Below are 25,287 nucleotides of genomic sequence, written 5' to 3'. Positions count from 1 at the left end.
ATTGCCATTTCTCAAAGATAAATTTTATTTGAAAGCCCACAAGATATGCAAGGTAAGTTTTAGGAAGTGTGATTATACCTGAAAGAACAAAGCAAATAATTCTCTTTTGTAACCAAATTCTTAAGGATAGAATCAGACTGAGAAAATGATTTTGGAGGGAGGGGTTATAATTTTCTTTCTTCTTTAGGTATATTCACATACATGTTTTAAGGGTATATATGTATTTTGAGAAGCAATGAGGAAAAGAGTAATATCAGTAGACTGAAAGATAAATGAATAGATATATGGATGGAATGAGAAACAAATTGATCAGTAGCTGATGTATTTAAATCAACTGTAATATATGTATAAAGAAAAAGTAAATATTTCTTGCTACATAAACATTCAGGAAACTCATATTTACATACAATATACTGATAATTATATACATATATGTACATATATGCACATACATATGTATTTATGTATGTATTTGAAAGGAGAATGTGAGAAACTATATTTAGTTTGAATTGTTTAATGTTCAAGCTGTTGTCTGAAGATAAACTACATTCAGAGCTGATTTTTTTTTCTATTCTGGATTTTCAGAAGTAAAAGCCATATCCTCCTCCTCTGGGTTTAAATAAGTATCTTGAACTGCAGATTGATTCACTAGTTTATATCTCTAGAGGGAATAAATACTGCAATTTCTTTATCAGATAATAAGTAAATTCCTTCAACAACTATATGAAAGTCACCTTCTTTCAAGGTTAAGCCTTTTTCTATTCTCCTGTGTTTCTTTCCTATGCAACTTAGACGTGAAGGCACTGAACCTAAGAATTACTTAGGACTGGCACTTGGCATATATAAAAAAATTACTTTCCACACTTAGTTTTTCACCTCATCAAATAATGCTGTATGGTCCTTTAGTGATGCTACATTTGTGAATAGGAATGTTGGATGAACAAGTTTGTGAGCCATTACAAGCAGGCACTCCTCATCTAGCCTTGAGTTATATAACCAACCACACTGAGATACTTATTATAAAACTTTTATTTTTTTCACCTTTCATTTCGACTCTTGTCTCATATTTTTTAAAGTTAATTTGTGATCCCCTTGTTCTGTGGAGTATTTTCTTTTACAGTTGGCTTATGGCCACAAAACAGCTTGCAATATTGAGTCTTTGTTGCTCATTTTGGAAAAAAAAAGAGAAGAAAAACTAATTTCAAACCCCCACTAACTTGGCTTGTTCCTCCTATTTTATTTCTGTTTTTATGCATGTAATTAATCATTTTAAAATGGAAATGAGGGACTTCTATATCTGTATGTTACAGAAGAACAGCTATTCTTTAAGTGGTACTAAAGGGTGACTGTTTGTCTACAAGGGGATTGGAAATGTATTAAAATGTATAGGACTGTTACTTTGCAGTTCATATCACAAAAAATTTGGCAATTTTTTACCTACTGGCATTTTCATACTCTCTCTATACTGTTCCTTTAGCAGAGATTATATCCTATTTGTTAACCTCTATGTACCTAACACATATCTCCTACCTAGCATAATGTAGACACTCAGCAAATGTTTGTCAAGTCATTGGAAATTAAGGAATCCAAGCCCCTTCTTTGACTTTTCCCATCTAGAAGAATATTGTTAAGAAGTAGTAAGCTTTCCTTATAATTATTTCTAAAAAAAAAATCTCCATATAAATCTTATCAAGTATTTAAGTAACATTGAATCACTGTTTTAGATCTTGCATTTAAAAAACTATGGTCAATTTTATAAATTATGATTCATTCATTCAAAAGTAATTGTTTTGTTTAAAGCTAGCAAAAATAGATAGTCCTCAAGGTACCAGTGTGGTAATGCAAGCTTGAAATCCCAGTGGTTTTAGGGCTGTAGAAGGAGGATTATCTTATATTCCAGTCCAACCTGAGCTACATCTTAAGACACTGTCTCAAAAAATTAAAAGGAAATGTTCTCCTGTGAATAGAATTACTCTACTTCTAGCTTCTTGAACCCAACAGCTTTATAAAAAATGTGTCACTTTTGTTTCTTCTTTTCTCTCTAAATTGTTTCTTATTTCTCTTTCAGAATAAAATAGTGTAGGGAAGAAAAAAATCTCTTTCCTCACCCATTGCACGATGCACAGCTTAACACACCTATAAAAAGACAGATTAAAAGAGGAGCTATAAAGTTAATAAATGTGTTAACTGCTATAGGAGGAAGCCTTGGGGGGGGGGGGAGTGTGGAGGAGGACCTTTTTATAGACAGTTACATAGAAGTCCAAATTGAAGACAAAAGGATGTGATCCGAGTGTAATAAATTGGGGGGGGGGATGATTTAGCAAGATGTTTGTTCAGATAATTCTGGGCTTCTTTATATGACATTCCTTACCTCTGATTAGAGGGAAGGACACATGTCCCATGTCAGAGGACTAGGGAAGACAAGGAGAATGATCTTTGTAGCACTTTATGGCCTATTCCTGAGATGAAGAGTTAGGCAATTATAGTTTTTGTGATCTACTTGAGAAGGTTCTGCCTTCTGGGTTTACCTTAGTCTCTTTCAGTTTATAACACTCATTATTCCTCCTGCTATGGCCTGAATATCTGTGTTCCATCTATAGTTCCTGTTGACATATGATCTGCTGTATAACAGTATAAAGCAGTGGTGCCTTTAAAAGTGATTAGATGTTAGGATAAGAACACTTTTTTGATATGTGAAATCTATTCCTCATAAAAACACTAGAGGAAAAAAGAGCTTAGAATCCCCAATCACACACACACACACACACACACACACACACACACACACACACACACACACACCACACGGGTGTGGGGGAGGCCATTTTGCTTTTGGGGCCTTTGCCATAGGAGGACACAACAGTGAGGCTCAAACCATTACCACCAGAAATGAATTTGCTGATGCTTTCATCCTGGATTCTTAGCCTCCAGAACCAGGATAAATTTCTATTACTTATAAATTACTCAATCTCAGATATTTTCACATAGAGCACATAATAACCTAAAGGTACCATATTTGGAGGAGGTATTTTCTACATCCTACAAATGAGAGGAACAAAACAAATGAAATTAATTTTATAGGATTATAAAACAAAGAGCTAGGCATGGTATCTGTATCTGTAATCCTAGCACTTGGAAGGTAGAGGAAGGTGGATCACCAGATCAAGGCCAGCCTAAGCTGTATTAGTCTCCAAAAGAGGAAAATAAATAGATTCAGCATACACATTTTTATAACCATAAAATTAAAAGATCATCTGTCAGAGAAATATTTATCTTTCATTGCTAACATGCTCATCACAACCCTAGTCTTGGAAGGTTTTTGTTGTTGTTGTTGTTGTTGTTGTTGTTTGTTTTCTTGAGATACTGGGGATCTAGCTCTAAGCTGTGTGCATGTTAATCAAGTCCTATACTACCAAGCTGTACATCTAGTCCTTAGACTGTGAATTGAAATTAATAGGTTGCTAGGATTTTATTTAGGCTTTTCTTCCTCTTTTTTTTAAATCATTAAATAGTCCGGTTTTGTTTTGTTTTGCTTTTCTTTGGTTGGTTTGTTAGCTTTGGTGTTTTGGGTTTTTTTTTTATCTGTTTTATTGAAAAACAATGTTTTCATCCAACATATTCTGATCTGGCTTTTCCCTTCCCCCAACTCTTCCCAGATGCTCTCTACCTCCCTACACACCCAACTTCTTACCCTTTCTTTCTCTTTCTTTAAAAAGCAAACAATAAACACAAACAGGCACACACACAAAACACCCCACACAAACACAAAATTGGAAACAAAGAAAAAATTGGAAAAAAAATTATACAAGCAAAAGGCCAATAAGACAAAAATACTGTAACAAAGCAACTTGAGACAGAAGGTCTATAAAATTACCCTTGAGTTTGTTTTGTGTTGGCCATATAATTCTGGGTATTGGACCTATCTTGAAGTGGGGTTAATATACACAGTGAAATGCCATTGGAGAAGACAAATTTTCCCCTGCAAGCAGGTACCATTTGAAGATATCTTCTTGTTTAGGGATGGAAACCCATAAATAATTAGTGTTGATGATTAACTCTCATTGATTGTTTACTATTTGTCAAGTGACCTAATTTTATATATTTGATACCTTTAAAGCTCCTGTTTATTAAGTGAGGAATAGCTTCTGTATCTACTGATAAAATTAACTGTCCCTATGTGTGTGTGGTAATCTACAGTTTTGTCAAGATAGCTTCAGTAAATCATGAAGTTACTTTCTATAGTCCAACGTTCTTAATCCATTTCAAAGGTCATCTCTCTTCATCTTTTAAAGTTACCAGGAGTTCTGTGTCTGTATTTGAAGTTTATTGAGGATATTGGTGAGCTGAGATTCAGAATCATATCTGGCTAATTGTCCTTTGAAAAATAACCCATGCTTGAGAGACATGAGATAGTGCTCTGAGAATGAACTCATTGCCAATCTTAGACCTTCTCTTCGAAGCCAATGTCATTGATACTGTGTGCAAAATTGCAACCTTGGCCAACACTGTGATTGTGAAAGAGTCAGGTTATTTGTTTAGAAAACAAAACCTAATAATATTTGCTTGCCTGTGATATGATTGATGGTTGCTGTCACCTGTAACCAAAGACAGTTTAACAAATCAAGAACATGAACAATTTGGTTAACTGCTTTATGTGTCAAAGGAACCTTCCAGACATGAAGGCTCCAGAGGAAATGTCCATTTGCATACTGTCTGGTGAAAGAAGTATCTAGTTCTACAGAAAAAAAATGATTAGATAAAAGTGGTAGAAAGTATTGTTAATAATGTGGAGGGAGAGGAAGCTCAACAAGATTCTTTCATGTGTTTCCATGTGATAGCCCCCACTCACCATACACCATGAAGCGAAACAGATGCCTTTCACCTGTCGGGAAGGCAAAAGCTAGTAACTTTCCTTGTTTTTATGGGTTGAGGGAGGTGAATTTTACTTTCACTGAGCTGCATCATTGGGAAGTCTTGTTTCTGTGGCATTCCTGTTTTCCTTCAACTCACAATGGTTTGCTAAAGCATCCTGCTTCTGTTAATGTGCTCTGAGACCTGATACATGCTTCTTGCCCACCAACCTGTTTGCTCTCATCTCATTGTCCTCTTCTCAGGCTCTCGTGAATGGATTATTTTAGTTACTGTGCCAGGCTTTTTCAGACAGGAAAGAAACTAATTCTTAAAAAGATAGCTGTTAAGACAGAGGCAGGAGGATCTCTGTTAGTTCGAGGCCAGCCTGGGCTACCAAGTGAGTCCCAGGAAAGGAAAAGCTACACAGAGAAACCCTGTCTCGAAAAACCAAAGAAAAGGAAAAAAAAGACAGCTGTTTGTACTTTTAGTCAAACTGCTGTTTATTTATTTATTTATTTATTTATTTATTTATTTATTTATTTATTTATTTATTTATTTATTTATTTGAGGCAATGTTTGACTATGTAGTCCTGTCCTGCCTGAACCTCCTCTCTGCATAGAACAGGCTGATCTCCAACTCACAGAGATCCACCTGCCTCTGCCTCTGAAGTGCTTAGGATTAAAGCTGTGTACCAGCATTCCCTGCTTTCTTTTACTTTTAAGTATGTAGTCCATCCTTAACATCTAAAACTATCTAACGAAGCACATTAATCACAGTGTTGACCTTACTGCTTATATACTGTTGACAAATTTCTTACCGCATTTACTCACAGAGATTTTGTCAATGGCAAGGCTGTCTCTGGCCCCAAATCAGCTTAGCTTTTTGATTGACTGCTAGCTAAATCATTTCCCCAACTGGAGGACAGAGAATGACTGAGCAGCAGGAGCACCATTAACACATTGACAAGAAGAGCTGACAGAATGTTAATGACATTAACACCCTGTCAACTAACTATCAACACCTGGGATTTCCTCATAGTGGAGGGAGAGTCATTTGAAGTAGTTACAAATCAAGTTACTGGGGAAGCACATTGTCCTTTCCAGACAATTCTGAACAGATTGGGGGTCACCACAGCACTGCCATTATGTTAACTTTTATTACACTCTTCTCTATTAGGAGAATATTTTAAAATAGATGAAAAAGATGTGGTTACTATTCAGCCAAAAGTATCCCATCATAGCCTTTTAGCACAAGGCAATAATGGGTTTTAGTGGGATGGCAATCCAATCTTTGTAAAACAAATGTCATATGGATTGACAAAACAAAAACAGAGCACAGCTTTCTCCCTCTCTCCTCTGTTTTAATGAACTCTGTAGGCCTCGACATTTGCTGTCTTTCAAAGAAAAACTGAATTTCAGCTTATAATGGAGAAATGTTACCATATCTGACTCTGTCCTTATCCTTTATGCCCCACTGCTCTGTGAATGTAAAAATATTAGGAAATTGAAAATAAGAATTTTTTGTTGTTTCATTTAACAGCTTGGATAGGGGAGAGTATGGATTTTTTTTTTCTTTTAAGGGGCATGGGGGAGACCCATGGACATAATGTTTACATTGAAAAGAAAACTGTTTTTCAAAATCCAAAAAGTGCTTATTTTAAAATAAAGACACTTAGGGTGGGGGTTATTAAGTTTCAAACCTGGGACAAATGGTTGAGGTGCCTATTTAACATATCAGAGCAAATCTGGCCTGGAGGTTCTTCCTGCACCTAGCAGTCCCTCCCTGTTACAGGTAATGACTGGCATAATCTGCCCCCTACCCTGTCCTCTCCAGCCCAGAGAGGTGAGTTGCTCTCTCCTATATAATCCAGCCATTTTGGTTGCTTGCTGTCTTTGTATGTTTGGGCCTCCAGGCTGCTGCCCCTGGTCCCCTCTCTTCCCTCTTCCTTCCTCTACCCCTCTCTCCACGTTGCCTGGCTTGGTGTCACAACCACTCTAGACTCTCCCATATGTCCCTGCCTCTGGCTATGCCAACATATCTATAGTAAACTTTCTCCTCTACTATACCAAGGGTCAGTAATGTGTCTTTTCCTCTCTTTTATTTCTTCTTTTTTTTTCATTCAAAAATATATGTAGTTCCATGTTAGATTACGTTGTCCAACCAGTGCAAGACTCTGGGTTCTACACAACATGAGGAAGCCAAACAATTCTTTGAAATACTTGGGCTGTTCCTAGTGGTTTGGGGGACTCTAAATGAAATTAGAACATTAGTAGGAGATAATGTATGCACGATAAAATTAAAAATGGCAACTAAATAGTAATGATACCAGCAATTATCAAAGAAAACCAGAGCCAAATAAAAGTTATTTAGAGGCAAAATTTATTCATGAATTATTACTCCAGTGGCAACAAGACTGAGTGTGCAGCTGGGCTACATGTACACAAGGGCAAGTGGAGATTTGTAATCATGGAACACAGTGGAAATTAAGGACATACTATTAGTAAGAGACTGAAGTGAAGGGCATAGAGATTCTGGCTACAACAGAAGCCAGGCTGGAGTACTAGGAAACAAAAGGGATTTGGCCACATGAAGAGTGGTCATATACCAACAATGGAAGTGGTACAGGTACATAGAATAATTCTTGCTAAAACTTAGCTGATTTAGGCCACTGACAGCCTAAAGGTCAGAACTAATAAAAAAGCAGACGCAGAGCTGCTTTGATAAAGAGTCCTTTCACTCTTTACTGAATACCATATACAGCTATATATAGCATAGTTATAGTCTGGAGCATATATATAGTACTCCAGACTAAGAGCTGGAGATGTAGACAAGTTGATGGAGTGACTGCCTACCATGCTGGAGGCCGTAGGGCAGTCCATTGCACAACTGACATTCCTGAGGTGGAAGCAGGAGGATCAGAGGCTGAAAGTTACCCTCAGCTACATAGTAAGTTTGCTGCCAACCTGAACTAGATGAGATCCTGTCTGAATAAAATGAGGACATGACTACTCCTAGGTATGATTGAGGAATAGGTTTGATTGTAGATATGAGGGAGAGAACAGCCAGAGGCAACTGGAAGAGTTCAATCTGAACTGGGTGAAATAGACCAGGCCATGAGAGAGAAAGGGGTGTGGGGAGGAAGAGAGAGGAACCAAGAGAGCACAAAGGAAGTGATATAGGAAATAGAAGTAGGGGAGGGGAAGGGAAGCTCAGAGGCTTGAGAGGTTTAGGGTAGCTGGTTGGATGACAGGTGCTGAGGAACATGAACTCTCTAAAGACTGGGAGAAACTGGTGGCCAGTTTTCCCCTTTGATATGTTAAATAGGCAACTGAGTGATTTGTCCCAGGTTTCTTTGAGACCTAACACTAGCTTTATGAATATACAAATAACAAATAGACATAAAATAAATGCTGGAGACTACAGTGTTTAAAGCTTCACAGTAGTTTGAAGATTTGGAAATATTTGATTATGCATAACATACCTTGTGACATGGGACCCAAGTCTAAGTGAGAAGTTCAATTTGGTTTCAGATTGATGATATGCCTGAGGTTAAATGATACAATACTTTTAATATTCCTGCATTTTGACTGTGATTTCTCCCATGAAATCAGGTATGGAATTTTCTGCTTGTAGCATCATGTCAATGCTCAAAGTGATTCTGATTCTCTAGCACTTTTTATTTCATTCAGATTTTTAGATTAGAAATGTTCATTCTCCCTCATTACCCCCAACCCTCTTCTTTCTCCTCTCTCTCTCTCTCTCTCTCTCTCTCTCTCTCTCTCTCTCTCTCTCTCTCTCTCTCTCTCTCTCTCTCTCTCTCTCTCCCTCTCTCCCTCCCTCCCTCCCTCCCTCCCTCTCCCTCCCTCTCCCTCTCCCTCTCCCTCTCCCTCTTGCTGAGTGTGTGTGTGTGTGTGTGTGTGTGTTATACAGTTATGTCAGCCTTAAGCAATCTCCAAGGCAAATCCTATAAGTGAAGCACTACTATTAGTCTCATTTTAATTAAACTCACTTAAATGAGAAGACTAGAATGGATCAACCATGTGGTTGAATCATAGAAGTTTATGGTAGTGAGGATTTTGATCCAAATTTTGGTGTTTCAGACATCCGGATATATGTTCCTAACCATGATATCATACCACCCTTGAGTTCAGAGAGGTTCATAAATCTGAGATGAATTCCACATGTGAAACTGTTTTATTGCCTTCTTACAGTCTCAAGTGGGAAAAAATGTTCTTTTTGAAAAGATTGTAAACTAATTTAAATATTAGCTGCTTGCTTACACCATCTCCTCCAGAAAGCCTTTCCTAATCATAGCAATCAAAATTAATTTTCTTGTCCCTTGTGTTCTCATAATATTTTAATACTTTGATGATCTTACTTGCTCATTTGCCTGTACTCTGTTTATGTACATGCCTGCTTTGCACACCGGCTCATAAACACCTTTAAGAGATGCATTCCTTTTCATCGTTAAGTCTTTGGAAACAAGTCTAGCGTGATGTTTTCTAGAAAGTTAAGTGCTTAGAAATATTTTTTGTTTTGTTTTGTTTTTTGAAATAAGTTATAGCTCAGTGTATGATATGAAACTTAACATTCTGCCAAGTAAATAGAGAATATTGGGTTGATATTCTAGAATGGCCTCAGTTTTCCCAAAAAAAGGACCCTAGTACCTATCTAATGTTAGTCTTGTAGTATGTTTTGATTTTAAAGTGCCTGCATTAAAAATTATCTCTTAGCCAACACTTCTGTAGAAATTGCCTTCTAAGGAGCTCTTTGAATGGAGCCTGTGCTTTTGGGAGTCCGTGTGCACAGGACTTCTCTGTTTGATGAGCCTTGCTCATTTGAAATTCAGTCTGAAATTACACTGAGCATGAACTCCATTTTTCAAACATTGTCCAGGGAATTTGATAGACATTTGGTGCGTGATGGTAATGGTGAGAAGAGAATGTATTGCTGGTTAAAGGGTGCATAAACCCTTTCAAGCCACAGGAGACTCATCTGGGAAACCATCTTTTTCAGAACATGAAACGGGACTTAATTTGTCTAAAAGAGTTAATGTTCCCTCAACCTGACAATTTCTCATCATTCCTGCCACCAGAAACTACATTTTAAGAGATTGAAAACCTGTTTTTGGAATTCATTCATACTAAGTGGAAATAATAGAAAAAGCCTGAAAGTATACTTCATCTAACTTAATTATTTTATGTGTAAAATTTATATACTAAAGTATGCATATATCTATTCAGAGACACAAAAATTAACCATTTTTATATTTACAGAAACACAAGTTGGAGATAGTAATGGATCTAGGAATTGGTTTAGTTTTACATTAATTTAAAAATGACTAAAATGTTATCAGTTATTTATGACATTTGTGTTAAGTTAAATACAATTTTTATAAGTAATATCAATATGTCTCTTTAAATACACTCTTACTGAAAACCCTCAAATGCATACTATTTTCATAATGTAGAAAGGCAAATCAGTATTTTTTCCTTACAGGAGACAACTATTCAGTTATCATTTTATTAATTCCTGATATACCTTAGGTAATGTATAGCAAGTAAAAAGCTTTTGTTGAACACTTCTTGTTATTTTATTTTATTTTAAACTTTATGATACAGGTAGTAAATTCATTTTATTGGGTGGTGATTAAAAACAAATGACATTAAATCTAACCTGAAAGCAGTTGGTTGTCTCTAAAATATTTGTGCCACTATTGCACACATTGTCATATCTTGCCATGCTGGTCATTACTGCAATTCACAGGTTTCATATTGTTGCTGGAGAGCTTCTCTCCAGGTTCCACCAAGCCCCGCAGTCCCACAATCCACGTATAAAATAATCACTTAGACGCTTATATCACTTATAAACTGTATGGCCGTGGCAGGCTTCTTGCTAACTGTTCTTATATCTTAAATTAACCCATTTCTATAAATCTATACCTTGCCATGTGGCTGGTGGCTTACCGGCGTCTTTACATGCTGCTTGTCCTGGTGGTGGCTGCAGTGTCTCTCCCCTTCTTCCTGTTCCCCAATTCTCCTCTCTCCTTTTTCCGCCTATACTTCCTGTCTGGTCACTGGCCATCAGTGTTTTATTTATATAGAATGATATCCACAGCACATATCTGGCTTAGAATATTGATGACCACCCAACACTACCCCAGCAGCCTGAATAACACCTTCCAGGACTGTGAAAACTAGCCAGCAGGAAGGAAGCCTCCTGATCAGTAACAATGTATGTGCTATCCTTAGCAATTGAGTCTTTGGCATCTAAGGAAAAAAATCCTCTGTGTAGAGATACTCCAATTAAACTCTCTCTCTCTCTCTCTCTCTCTCTCTCTCTCTCTCTCTCTCTCTCTCTCTCTCTCTCTCTCTGACTTCTAAAATTGTTGGTTTCCTGGAATTTTCAAATTTTCAACCAAGAATACATTAAGTTGTGGATAAGGAAGTAAGGATGGATATGGGAAGAGTTAAAGAGAATAGATAGGGGTAAATATGATCAAGATACACTGTGTAAAATTCTCAAAGAATTAATAAAAATAATTAAATAAATTTCAGCTGGGGGAAATGGCTTAGTGGATAAGTGTTCTTCCTATGCCTCATTAGGATCTGAGTTGAAATCCTAGAACCTATGGAAAAACGCATGTATGAACATGTACACCTATAACTCTACCACTGTGGGGGGGGTGGGGACAGTGGGATCCTGGGGCTTTCTGGCCAACAGCCTAGCTTCTGGCTCAGTTAGAGTTTCTGTCTCAAAGGAATACGTTGGAGAGTCATAGAGCAAGACACCTGATGTCTATCTCTGACATAAAAGGTTATAACTGGATCAGTGCTGCATGAGAAAACACACACACACACACACACACACACACACACACACACACACACACACACGTCATACACACATACAAATAAATGTTTAAACACAAATGTAAAAAGCAAGGGAATATATTTAGTAATGACACTACTGTAGTGCAAAAATTATATGGTAAATTATTACATTGTAAAAATTCATTTGTGGTGCTAGGAATGGAGATATGTGATTTATCGTTGCTTAGCCTATCAAATTTTGATAAGTATATAATATATATATATATATATATATGGTGTGTGTTATAATTTTATATATATATATATGACATGTTTTGGAACTTGTGAATATTACATATTAGTTACTCATTTAAGGGTAATAGTGGGAAAAAATCAATGAAAATTTTAATAGGATTTTAGACAGGCTATCTGGAGGTAAATAGTTAGAAGGAGAATTGGACCTATACAATTGATGTTGTCTGAGTAGATACCAAGATTCATTTGCTATGGGTCTGGTCCAGAATGTAAAGCATCTAATTATATTTTGTACACAGTTGAAAAAATGGATCTAATCATCCTAGTCAAGATATGTAAGTCTCTCTATCAGGGAAAGACCATGCCTCCAATTAATAGAAAGTTGACTCCACCATCTCATCTCTACACATTTCAAATGTATGCACATGCATATACATGTATGTATATACTTATACAAACATATACAAATACATAAACATAAACAAAGCAATGAGTCTTTAAATGATTTGTAAAATTGAAAAATTATGTAGACATGCCATTTATCATTCTACCCTATAATCTTACTAATGGAAAATAAATTATTTTCCTCAAGGAATTGTTTAGAGTCAAGGTCTTGGGGCTTTTAGATAGCAATTTTTTTGAGACAGTCTCTCATGTCTGACAGGCTGACACCCCTTCCTATACCTGTCAAATGTTGAAATTACAGACAAATGACACGATATCAGGCTGTCAGACTTCATTCTAGCTAAGTTTTATTCATTTTTCTAAAACTAAATTCTGAGTCTGCTTTTTTTTGATTTTACAATAATCGAAAGAAAAAACTTCACTCCTATAAATGTAGAAAATTAATGTGAGAAGCAAAATATTCATATAGTGTTCAGATCTTCAGTCATAAAGGAATATCTACCCTTTCCCTTTTGTAGGAAAGAAGAGTCAACAAATTGAATTGAGTAGTTTTCTGTAATATATGAAAGATAGTATTCAACATTTTATTGTACCTGTAAAATGAAATTATGTTTCCTCCTTTCAAGAAATCATGCAGTGTGGGAGGTAAAACTGGTAGCAAAAAATAATACAGGTATACCAGTTCCTTTCTATATGACTAAATATATGACGAACACAACTTAAGGAAAGAAGGGTTTAGTTTGACTCACAGTTTTGGGATATACGTCATCATGAATGGGAATGTCAAGGCAATTGGTCTTATCAAACCCATATTCCAGAAGCCAAAAGGAAGATGGATACTTGTGCTCAGCTCTCCTCATTTTTGTTCAGTCCTGGACTCTGGACCCTGGTATTGTGCCACCAATATTTGTAGTGTGTCTTTCTACTTCAGTTATGCAGGTCTTGCGCTCTCTAACTGGTATACCTATAGCTTGACCTACTAGATAGCTCTAAATACTGTCAAGTTTACAATCAGTATAAACTGTGTAGCCTAAAAGTACAATGTACATTTTAAATTTTCCTTACCACATTTTTGATTGGTCATATAGCATCCCAGCTTTGAGCATAGTTGATAATTAATATTACAACTTCTTAATGTGGTTCGATATATATTATCAAAGCAACTGAGAGACTCAAATGAGGAGCTCTGTATGGAAATACATTCCAAAAACAAATGAAAATGAATATTATCTTTTGTTGTGAATTAACTCTCTCCATTGTCACAAATAATTAAGAATTTGGTATACTAACAAATCTCTAGGTTCAAAAATACGTTTCTTTCTGTGTTTCTACTAGTCAAGCAGCATATATTTATTATGTAGCTATAGTAGTTCCTTTCTATGTGCCATACAACTGAAGCAGATAAAGCAAATTCAAAGCACTCTGTAGGCTGTGACAGAGCTCAACATTCAGTTAAGAGCAAACAACTATAAAAGCATAGTGTGTAAGTTGTGCTTTTGAACCACTCCAATGAAGAAATAAAATTTAAAGCTTATTGGAATATTGTCTGCCTGAAAGAAATGTTTAGTATGTTAGTATATTGACATTTGTGTGATCATCTCCTGGATTCTCAGGCCAGGTACATAGTAAGAAACACTATATTTCTAGTGAATGAACCAATGTATGATTTGCCCTCTACTAACACATTAAGGTCATAGTTAAAAATATTTTACTATGGCTTCTCATAGATCATCCAAAATATGATTCAAATGTACATGGCAATTCATTTAATATCAATTGTTAGTTGAATAAACCAAAGCTCATCACGACTGCCAATTAAATGATTATTAAAAATGATTTGGAGGTGGGAGGTTATGACTCAATATTAGAACACTTGTCTGATGTATGTGAAGCTCTACATTTAACCATCACCACTGAGGGTGGTGGTGGTGGGACATTTCTAACTAAATTAGATTAAAAAACTCAAGCTGAGATTTGAAATGAGCAATCAACATATAAATATATCTATAGCTTTGTTTAATTTTGTAATCTCAATTTTATGGGGTTTATTAGTTCAAACTCATCAAGTGTGTTAAAAATGATGAATTAGTTAAACATTTTAAAGTACTGTATGATGAAGCATATGTTAGGTCATCTAACAAATCTGCATAAGCATTCATAGATTAGCACATAATTGGCACATAGATTTTGCCTTCTGCTCTATTTCATTTCCTTTTTGCACACACATAATTAGTTATTCTTGCATGGCTGGATATACCTTGTGTACAAAGCATTAGAAATGTGAGTTAAACATAAATATGACATGCATATTTCCTCTCAGAATCTTATATTAGAAAGCAAAATCAACAAAAAACAGGATAAAGCTGTGAAAAATGCAAATAGATTATAGATAATTCATTCTACTTAGTAATAAAACCTAGTTGATCCACAGAATTTTTTGATCTATATAATTTCCATATACATGGTTTTAGTAACATTTCAGAGCAGGAGAAGACCTTTTCTGAGTGAAGGCTTAAAAGAAAGTTCTAGGGAAAGATATAGTCCAAACACATCAAAGCCTCTATCAATAAAAACAAAGTGTTCAGAAAACATCAAGTTGACCATTTGACTATGAGGAGTGATAATTTTTACTAGCAGACAGTAGTGGCTAAGTTCCAAATGATCAAGAATACTGGTCTAAAGAATTTCATCCATATTTGACAGGTTATCGTGGTCATTCTTCCCTGTTCCCATCTACGGGATGTTGTTTCCACATACCAACTAGTAGTCCAAGTAAGTCAGAACTATTCCAGTATTAGAAAGGTGCAGACACACAAGTGTGTGTGTCTGTTGGGGACAGAAGAATATCTCATTCCTTTCAATAATGCATTCTATTTCCCTATAGTTTTTAGTGTAATGCAGCTATGACAGTCTTTGCTGAACAGCTTAGGAAACTATTCTATCATGTCCATTCTGAAATGCTCTGTAATGAAAACCATCAGATGAAATGTGTTTGAGAAACTAAAACAAGTGTCACTGTTTCTTTGTCTCTCATGCCAAAATCAACACAGAATACTTTTGTGATCCTTAAAATTCACACATGGAGTTCTCAATTCTAGGCAGAAAGCAATTCTGCATTAGCTGACATGCAGTAGTGAACAGCAACAACAAAAATGTGTTCTTACCCTGGAGTTATTCACTGGTTGAAGGAATAAATAAACATTAGATAAATGGACATGCATGTATGACAGGAGATGTAGACGTAGTAGACGTAGTAGATGTAGGCTTTTCATAAAGAAAGCCACTTCCATCCACCAGGTTTCTTCTCAAAAAGTTAATGTTGGAGATGAGAGGTGAAATATGAATGAGAGTTAATTTAGCCTAGCAGTGTGGTACACCCCTATAATTTAAACTACTAGAGAGACAGAGGCAGGAGGAGTTGCAGGCCTGTCTGGGGGTACAGTACATTAGTACAGTGATTGTTTAGCATGCCTGAAGTTCTTGTTTCAATGTCCAGAATCTACGGGGCGGGGGGCGGGGGGTGACTTCACTGAACAGGTGAAGATTAATTGTTGCTTGTTTGCAGATACTTAAAACATTTGGCAGTTTGAGGTCTCAACAGTTAGATGTTCCAGTGCATATAGTTTCTTGTCCATGTTCTTACTAGACTTAGATTTCTAGTGGAATTTTAAAGTTGGAGCTCGAAATCTCTCATATTGAGCCAACTACTGACATTTTACATTTGAGAAAGTCTGTTAACTTGTCCCCTACCTCAGTTGCTTTTACTATTAGCTAGGGATTGAGTGTGGGTATTTTTTGAAAAGCTATGTCAGATTCAGTGGAAAACCTGAAGCTCCACTAACCCTGTGGGAGCTGGAATTTTTCAGCTAAAGAGGTTCGAATAGATTTAGGTATTTATCCAAACCGAACTCTGAAACCACCTGAGATTTGCCTAGTACTAGTTTACATAGAGCTTAACTACAATGGTTTCCTCTTTCAACATTTACTTTTTTATTTAAACAGCTTAATCGAAGGCTATAAAAACACTGGATCAGTCTTTCCAAATAAAAATGAAATGCAGCTACAATGGATTAGTTATACTGGACAAACCAACCCTGCTACCTGTGGGCAGTTTAGGTATTAAAATCATGTCATTTTTTTTTAATACCAAAAGATTTGGTTTTGGATTGCAAGGTCTTGGCTTTAAGTTGCAACTTCATTAAAGTGTGGCAATTCTTTTGATTAGTGATAGAATTGGGTTTGAAATAAAAGAGTTATGATATTTGCATTATTGGTACTTTTTAAAAAGATTTATTTTAATTAGAATGTGTTTGTGTGTGGATATGTGCATATTAGTGAAGGTCAGGGTAAGGAGTATGAGCATAGCTGAAGAACTTCAAAAAGTCAGGATTTAGGAATAAGCTATACAGCATGACTAAGTGTCTGACTTCTCTTGCTTCTCCCTGCTTTCATCTTGTGACTTCCTTGAAACTCGCTGTTTAAAACCAAACCAAACCAAACATGCATTAAACCAATGAACAAATAAGCCTAGTTGGGTTCTTTTCAAAGAATATTTGTTGCTCCAATAAAACAGTAGAGGGGTGTGTGTGTGTGTGTGTGTGTGTGTGTGTGTGTGTGTGTGTGTATGTATGTGTGTGTGTGTGTCTTTGAAGGCCAGTGTGTAAATCTCTGCTAATGTGATTGCCTAGGTTCTATTTCACACACACACACACACACACACACACACACACACACACACACACACACACACACACACACTAAAGAATTGGATTATTCTCAATAACTTTTGTTCATTTTTCAAATGATACCATTTGTTTACTTATGAACCAAAAATTATACTCCATGCTTGAGATCTAATGTGGAATGTGTTAAAGTACTTGCCCCAAGGACTTTCTTTATAGTACAAATGATCTCTATTTTTAATTTCCTTTTTAAAATAATTTTATTTACAAGGTTTTCATACATATATTTCATTGAATTTTACTCATGTGCACTTCTCATTCCCCTTTATCTCCTTTTTTACACCTTTCTGCTTTTCTACTTGACCCATATAGCCTCTAGATTAAAACAAAAATTCTTCCCCAACTTGGAAAGAACAAATACTGCCCTTTTTTTCATTTCTTTTCTCTGGATTATTTTCTCTGGTTAGGATCTGTTGCCAGCATTTATTTTGATAATGGATTTTGAAAGTGTGAGTTTCATTCACTCTCAATTTGGACAGTATTATCTTTATGTGCAGTTCCTGAGAATTAGTGCAATGACTGTCATCATCCTTGTTGGAACATTGCCAGGACATCTGGCAAGACTTCTAATATATAAAGCCAGCTATGCTGTCTCTATCTGAACAAATGATTCTTTGGTGGCTAGATATCCTGTAACAGCTACACTTATGTAATTATGTGCCGTGACCAAATTTTTGTAAGTGGAGTGAGAGAAAAGGAAAATTTAGAAAGATATACAGATCTTGATAAAGCACGTCAGATTTTGGTGAAGTATAAAACCAAATATATGATTATAAATACATTCTTTTATGTTTTCTTCTTGGTAGGTATTTTCTTTTACCAGCACATGCTTTTAATTGCCAAATCAATTTTGGCTATACCTTTAAAGAAAAATTACTGTAGTTTGCTGCATCTGTCAAGTGTGACAAGCTAATTCTTTGAGCCAAAACAGTTTACATGAAATGTGATTTCTGTTAGTTTCCTGAAGTATAGCAGAGCTTATTTCTTGACATGTCCTTTACTGTAGTTAAGATTCCGTGGCACAGAACACAATGCTTATTTTGAGGTTTCAAAGTATAGCTAATTTACAAGAATAAGCTTTCCAATGTCTGCTATCAATCCCAGAATTTATGTTTTACCAGAAACGTGCATATACAAAGGAATTGATTCTCTTACACAGGATGCTGCCACTTGGATAGAATGTAGAGTTGATTTGTATTATAAATTAACTCGCCATTATCAATGGTTCCATCTGACTTGTACATGTAAAGAATCTGCAATTTCCAACTTATCAATAATAAGAATGCTCTGTATGAAATGTAATGGGGTGTGTCAGCTGAATCCGAGTTAAATATTGCAGTAAATGTTGCTCAGCTTTACCATCTGTCACACACTTTCTGAATAATATTTTAATTCATTAAACATGTCTTTATTTTCTTTTCTTAAAGAAAAAAAGAAACTTACTCTCTCTACAGTAAAAGACCTTTAAGAACAAGTCTCTGACCATCAGCCTTTTTTGTGTCCTTAGTTTTAGTATAACTTTTTGGGACTTTGTGCCTTCATTAAAATGAACAGTAACAGTCTTCAGAAATAAGAACATGCCTGTGTCCAAGTGTCACTGCTAAGAAGTACCATTAACTTCTCAGACTAGAAATAAATTTGGCCCTGAAATAGTATTTTTGGAACTTCTGAAATCACAAGCAATGATTGAATGACATTAAGAACTTAATTTTACTGGATAGAATAGAAAACTCACAGTGTAGTATCAGTTCCTGCTTTGTAAGGAAGCTAATCCCTAGTGTATGTAGTAGGCACTCCACATGCATAGCATAGTGTAGAACTGAGAACACTTGAATCCTGTTAATCTCTTTGTGTGAGATAGTACCATGAGGCTTCGAAGGCCTAAGTAGAAGCACACTGCCTGAAGTTTATCTCCATGAAGTTTCTTTGCCTGGGAAGATCTGGTTCAAAATACTGCCGCTCCCCCCACTGCCCCTCCCCAAGAAAGTAAGCTCATTTGCTTACTCCTTTGCAAGCTCCCTTATGGCTTGCAACTCTAATAAAGCTACTAAATATAAGACACTTGGGCGTCATTTAGAGTCATTTGCCAAATAAATTCTTGTGTCCTGGAAAAGTTAAGCACTGTTAGGCCTGACAATTTACCATAATTGAAGAGTTACAGCAGAAAATACACAACTTCTGATTTCTGGCTGATTTGTGTTTTTCTAGTGTTGTTCTTGGCAGCTCCCTATGTTGTGAGTAGCCCACTCTTCTACTTCACCCCTTGTTATTAAATTGTAAAATGAAACAAATCGTTGACCCTTGAATTGTGCTATTACGCATGCTCAAGTAATTTCATTTACAAAGAATTTCATTAATTTATTATTTATGCTCTACCTATTTCCAAAACAATGTGGACTGACTTAGGTTTTTTTTTTTTTTTTTTTTTTTTTTTTTTTTTTTAAGAGACATGGTTTCTCTGTGTAGTTTTGGTGCCTATACTGGATCTTGCTCTGTAGACCAGGCTGGCCTCAAACTCACAGAGATCCGCCTGGGTCTGCCTTGGACTGACTTAGTCTTAACTCATTCTAATCTACAACAGATGTTCAATTTACCAAACCCTGTTCTGATAAAGATTCATCTTTACTCACTGTTTCACATATTCTGTGCTATGGTACTCTGCTGATTATTATACCATTTCTCAGCCACCTGAAAATGACTGAATTAGCAACATGTTAAGTAGTGGTTTAAAAAATGGTATTGTAACATTGGGAAAGAACACACAGTTTCCAGTTATTGTATCTAGTTCTCTCAATTATGTGATTGTGGGAAAGTTATCTGCCATTTCTTTCTCATTTGCTTGGATTTTAATGTAGGAAATAGAGCCATGTGTTGTGTCTCATGCCTATAATGTTAGCACTCAGGAAGCCTGGACAGAAAGGATTGCCATGAATATAAAACTAGCCTGAATTACATAATCTTGGGCCTGGTGAGTTCTGTAATGAGACTGTTTCAAAAAAATAAGTTTCATAAGATGTAGGGGCTTATGTTTATTTTCTGTAGCCTTACAGGGTGATAACAATTCAATAAATACTTACAAATGTCTTTAAATGACATCTTTTCCCTATTGTTAGTACTCGGTACAACAACTAGAAATGATAGAATAACATGTATATTTTTGAGCCCTAACAGACAAATGATAGTGATGACAAAATAAAATGTCTAATTGATGGAATTTAGTGTTACTATAAGGGAGGGCCTTGTATACAATTATTGTGATAAAACTGATAGGGTACACACTTCAAGTGAAATACACAGAAGGAAGAGTAAGTATTAAACTGATGCTAAAGTTGGAGAATAAGTGAAAAATAGAATAAATCAGTAATGAGGGAATTCCTTAAAAAAACCACAAACCTTATCACCAGTATCACTTAACTAATGGGCATTTATTTAATATATATATACAGTGTTCTGCCTGCATGTAAGCCCAATGGCCAGAAGAGGGTGCCAGATCTTATTGTAGATGGTTGTGAGCCACCATGTGGTTGCTGAGAATTGAACTCAGGACCTCTAGAAGGACAACCAGTGCTCTTAACCTCTGAGCCATCTCTGCAGCCCATAATATTGTCTATATACTACACACCTCTCTAACCATTTTCCAGTAGTAAATTCTTTAATCCTTTTCCTGGCTACAGTAAGCATGATAATTGCATTTCTTTTACATGATGTGAATATTGTCGTCCAGAGGATCTTAGTTGCCTGCAGTTGTTCAGCTTAGTGGTAGAACTGGGATTTGGACTAGAAAGATCTAGAATTAATACCTTAACCAAGATGCTTCATGGCCACCCATTGACTCAGAAGTGTATTCCTTTGTTTGAATCTGCTACTAGAATCCCTTCTCTGATGTCCTGACTTGTAGTTATTCTGAATTTGACTATTGAGAGAACCAAAAAGGTCCTAAGTACTTATTGAACTACCAACTATATTTATTAAAGTTCTGGATTTAAACTTAAATCTTCATTCCTTGTAACATACACTCATTGATCCTATATCTGCTTTGCTGTCATCCCTCAGACTATACCTTCTTCCACATGGTAACTTTAAGAGTGTTATAAAAAAATCACCCATGCTTTGTCATTGAATTCTGCATTGCCTCTTTCATTTGTTTTGGTAACCAGATAAAAAAAGAAAGTTGCGTTTAAGAATAATTGGACTGGTTGGAGGCCCCTAGTATCTACTACATGTTTGATGCTGGGCCCTCACTAGGACTCTTCCTGGACATCCCATTGGTGTGGGAGTTATCCTGCAGCTTAGGGTCTGTGGGTCAGATCCCTTCATGTACTCCAGCAGATCATAGATGGGGTGGATGTTGGGCCTTGAACCAGACCAATGACTCTTTGCAATGAACACTTGAAAATAGAGATATATGGACAAAGGGATGTACAGCGCTGGGTAGCACTGCAACTTTGATGACAAGATTTTTAATTCCCTCCTTTTTAAATTTTTTCTCATTTTATTTTCTTCATTTTTTTTCTCTTAGAATTTTGTTTTATTTGTGTGGGGACTACAGGGCTTGAGGGCAGATTCAAAGGGACAGGGAATGAATGGGATCAAGATACATGATATGAAAGCACATAGAATAAAAAAATTTTATTTTTTAAAAAAAGAATAATTTGAAGTCAGGGCTTGGACATGGCTCAGAGGTTAAGAGCACTGGCTATTCTTCCAGGACCAGGGTGCCCAGCTTCCCAGCACCTACATGATGTCTCATAATTGTCTGTAACTTCCAGGGTATCTGACAATATGATACCCTTTTCTGGCCTCCATGGTCATGCATATGATATGATCCACACAGACATAAATGCAGGCAAAATGTTCATACAAAAAAAAAGGTTTAAAAAAGGATAATTAGAATATCCCATTATTTCATTGAATACTTATTATGTGCAAAATGTAGCAGATGCTACAATTTGGAGAGTGTGAATAGCACCAGATTCATATATATTCATATCTATAATCATGCATGTGCTCTGCTTTTTTATTGTTAGCTAAGATGTTGCAGTTATCTTTAAGATACAAATTGATGGGTAGATCTATTGCCTGTACTTAAGTCAGGTTTTAAATAAACACCAGCTTGCTAGTTGCATCACTGGATTACAAATCTATGTGTAGAGACTGCTAATGAACCTTGTATTTCTCATAGTGCCTAGCACCAGCCCTTTTACAGCTTACAGAATGATAGAAATTTTTGTGTGAATGATTGAGCAAGTCGGTAAGTGATTGAAAGAGTAGTATATTATTCATTAATGGTGTGCTTCAGATCATTGTTCATGTGATATCTCCATGAATTCTGTTCAATGAGAAAGACAATTCTACTATGTGCTTGAATTTCTTTAAAGTTTTGTTTGCCAGGTTGAAAAACAGAGAACTAGTGATTTCCCCAGAAATATCTGAATGAAGTATTTGAAAGACAGCAAGGTAATTCATCAGCCAGAAGTATAAGTCTTTATAGTATTGATCAGTCCCCAACTCTGTTTGAAAGACTTGCTGTTATCATCTGAGAAGCTGCCTGCCACCACATGAGCCCAGTAGAATCATTTTCTAGGTTATCACCATGGGGTGCTCCTACAGTGCCAATTATTCTGACTGACATTGTTATCCTAGTTGAAAATGCAGTAAAACTACTGAATCTTTACCCTGACAATTCAAGTGGCTTTTGTATAAAGCATTGCATGGTCACATAGTCAAGTTGAGATCAGATTCTAACCCTGAAACATTGTCATTTCCTAGACATTGCTTTGTATGAGTTGGTTATTTTTGTATATATATTGCATAACATTTTATATCTGAAAATACCCATGTATTTTCATTGCATATGAACAACTAATAAAATATCCTGCCCCTGTTTGAAAATTTGGAGCATCTATTTGTGAATAGATAGTTATCTTTTCTGCTCTCTCATTTAGTAAAATATTAATATCATACATTTATTAAATTTATTGATAATTAATTTTGATAGAACATCTTTTTGTAGCATAAGTTTTAAGTCATTTTAAAAAGACATTGGTGTTGTATTAGGCAAGAACATCAGTGAAGTGACTGCATGATGCAACCTAAGACATAATGGGATGGGAGAGGTTTTTTCATTATGTCGGAGATTTTGATAGTGCTAGGCTATAATTAATTAACATTCTCTTAATGATCTGTAAGGAGTATCAGTAAACAACGCTTTAATTAAGTTCATGGGTAATAAATTAATGGGTGCAGAAAATACCACTGAAGACAGGAAAATAATTCAAAGAGACTAAAAATAATACAAAATAATGCTGTAACATGAATTAACTACATGTAATCCCCTAGTAAGATAAATTCTTTGCATTTATAGGTTTATAGAAAAACAAGTAAGCATGGAAAAGAAGGACATAACTATCTTGTCAATAATTGTATAGTTTCATGATAGAATAGCTTTTTATGTGTTGGGGCTCCGAATATATTTTTTCATATAAGCATTTCAGCTTTGTGCAACTTAGAAAGAAAATGACTAATTATGTCATCCAAATAATAGGTTTGTAAAGAAAGTAACTTATATTGAATAAAAACTACTAGCCAGTCCTATTAAATGTATTCTCTGATTTCCTATGCTCAAAAACAATTACAAAAATACCCAAGCTCTCATATCCATTTAATGGAAGAGCTGTATTTGAACACGAATACTTCTATGACATGTCTCATAGTATGACAGATGGTGTGTATCTGCATATATGAAATAGGTCTGGAGACATTTATTACAAACTAATTTGTCTATTGCTCTGATAAAAAAAAAAGTACCTAAATTACAATCTTTGATTGTACAGGACCATTTCTTTGAGTTAATGTTTGTCTTTTGTGTTCTTCACTTTTAATTTTCCAGGAAAAACAATGCTCTCATTAAAGAGACACTTGGGGTATTAATAAGAGATAGGGATTCAAATTCTGACCTCACAAAAACCTAGATGGGTTGTTGTTTGAAAATCCATTTGTCCCTCTAGTTCTGATTCCACATCTGTAAAAATGAAGTTGAACTAGATAGTTCTCAGAATTCTGTGTGCTCTTTTCTCTTCCTAGGCATTCTAAATACTATTTCCTTTTTCAATGTCAATGTCACATGAAAATTGCATGAAAGACCATAAAAGAAAACTTTACAAGTAAAATTAACATCATTAGAATGAATGAGTTCATGCTGTACCTTCTATTATGGTGCTTTACTTTTTTTTTCAGGAGATGTACACACACTTAGTATTATTAACTCAAGTCTATAGTTTACATTACAGTACACTTCTTGTGTTGTATAGTCAATAGATTGCCATTGTGGTCTCTGGAGTCTTTGTTAGCTGTGACCTTTTATTTTATTTGTAGGTGCTTTCTCTGAGTCTAATGACCAAATCCTGAGTCCTGGACATGCTAGATATGTTCTGTACTCCTCAGCCCCGCTACTGATTATTTGACTGTGCCCATACTTTTGCCTTTTTTAGAAAGCCATATAGTTGAAATAATACAGTATGGAACTTTTTACAATTCACTTATAGTTTACTCTCTGTTTGCTGTGATGATAATAAAACACTGACCAAAACCAACACGGAGAGGAAAGAGTTTATTGCAGATTACAGTCCATCACTAAGAGAAATCAAAGCAGGAGCTTGAAGCAGAAACCATAAAGGAATGGTGCTTACCAGCTTGCTTCCTACACTCTGCTTACCTAGCTGTTTTTTTTTATACCACCCAGGGCTCAATGCTTAGGAATGCTACTGGCCATAGTGGGCTGGGCCCTCCTATATCAGTTACCAATCAAGAAAATGACTCACTGACATGCTTATATTCCAGTCTGATCTAGGCAAACTCTCCAATTGACACTCTTTCCAATTACTCTAGGATATATCTAGTTGTCAGCTGAAACTGACTAGTTGATTTGTCAACAACTCTTTCCCCATGTCTTTTTGAGGCTTTTCTGTTCCTCATAACTTTATTGATATTGAGAGCATTCAAAATTCTCTGCACTATTTTCAGATAGCTGATTGGATATATCCTTTTGGCTAGGTGACAGCCCTCAGTTATGCAAACACTAGAACTCTTTTACTTTTTTCAGATATAAATAAAGGCTTTATCATATAAAGCCCCATTCCACCCACCCCCACCCTCTTACTTGTGTTCCAATCCCAGGTACCACAAGTGCTGGGCAAGTACTCTACTAAGCTACATTGCTAGC

General features: G+C 35.8%; 1 protein-coding gene and 1 long non-coding RNA gene across 5 annotated transcripts in view; one reads left to right on the top strand and one right to left on the bottom strand.

Annotated features, from left to right (window-relative positions):
* Positions 1-25,287, top strand: part of Diaph2 (diaphanous related formin 2) — a 748,266-nt gene that overhangs the window by 467,002 nt on the left and 255,977 nt on the right. The window lies entirely within an intron of this gene.
* Positions 1-25,287, bottom strand: part of LOC143270875 (uncharacterized) — a 198,678-nt gene that overhangs the window by 25,958 nt on the left and 147,433 nt on the right. The gene's annotated exons all lie outside the window — the stretch shown is intronic.

The sequence above is a fragment of the Peromyscus maniculatus genome, chromosome X (assembly GCF_049852395.1).
Source record: "Peromyscus maniculatus bairdii isolate BWxNUB_F1_BW_parent chromosome X, HU_Pman_BW_mat_3.1, whole genome shotgun sequence".
NCBI classification, from domain to species: domain Eukaryota; kingdom Metazoa; phylum Chordata; class Mammalia; order Rodentia; family Cricetidae; genus Peromyscus; species Peromyscus maniculatus.
This window is presented reverse-complemented; position numbering and strand designations above follow the sequence as displayed.